The sequence below is a fragment of the Sinocyclocheilus grahami genome, unplaced genomic scaffold (genome assembly GCF_001515645.1).
Source record: "Sinocyclocheilus grahami isolate Dianchi unplaced genomic scaffold, SAMN03320097.WGS_v1.1 scaffold5077.1, whole genome shotgun sequence".
In the NCBI taxonomy this organism is placed as follows: Eukaryota; Metazoa; Chordata; class Actinopteri; order Cypriniformes; family Cyprinidae; genus Sinocyclocheilus; species Sinocyclocheilus grahami.
In genome coordinates, this window is record NW_015509863.1 from 1 (window position 1) to 1125 (window position 1125).

Genomic DNA, 1125 nt, shown 5'->3' on the forward strand with positions numbered 1-1125 from the left:
TATATATATATATATATACACACACACATATATATAGTAAATACCAAAACGTGTGTGTGTATGTGTATATATACACACACATGTGTGTGTATACTTTTATATTTACCTTTTTTTTTTTTTTTTTCTTTACATTTTATATTACTTTAAAAAAATATTTCACTTTATATTTATTTTTAAGTAAACTTGCATGTGCTTTGCACATCAAAATATTTATTTGCCCGGTCACACTTTCAGTAGATGGCAAACAACAAATTAGCTACGCATAAAGAAGCGAATAGTTCAGCCAGTTCAATTTTGTTTGGATTATATTACAATAAATTATTTCTTTGTAAAGTGTCCCTGTTATATTTTTTTCACTTCCATAAATGTGCTGATTGATGATCTTCCCCACTGAGAAGAAGATTCAGCCAGAAAGCCACTATATGCCGACACAGCTCTCTTATCAAAAGTCTAAACGGCTGAAAACTTCAGAGCAGGAATCACACAGCGCTCTCATTTCCATACAGGCAACACAACAGATGACTGCTGCTTTCAAACACATGCACATTCTCCACCTCATATTCTTTAATTCATTCAAACATTAACAATCTCCTGCAATGTCAGTCGATAAGAATCATAATATTTGGCTAACTGTCTATTCAAATATTTAGGTAGGCGGGGGGTGGTTTTGCTCCTGTGTTCCAGCAGGAGGGATGTTCTGTATTTACTAAAGTAACCAATGTTCCTCACGTTTGGTTGCATCCTTTCTTCTCTTAAAGGGATAGTTCAGGCAAAAGTGAAAATTCTATCTTTTATTTACTTTATTTACGACTTGAAGTGGGTTTGGAATGACCTCAGGGTGAATAAATAATGACAGAATCTTCACTGCTGTCAAGTTTCTGAAAAAAAACAAGTATAAATAGTCCATGTCTCTTGCAATTCAGGTCACCTGAGGTCATATTTTATTCACACTTTTGCAAACTATTTCATCTCAAATTTTCCAACTTGTTGATTTTAAAAAACAACAGGCAATACCATTGTTGTTTCGTGCACTGGTCTATTTAGAGATTTTGGGCTAATGTGCTTTTATAACTTGTCTTCTTTCAGAGTAGATGAAAGAAAGCATTCAAAATACACATTTAAGTG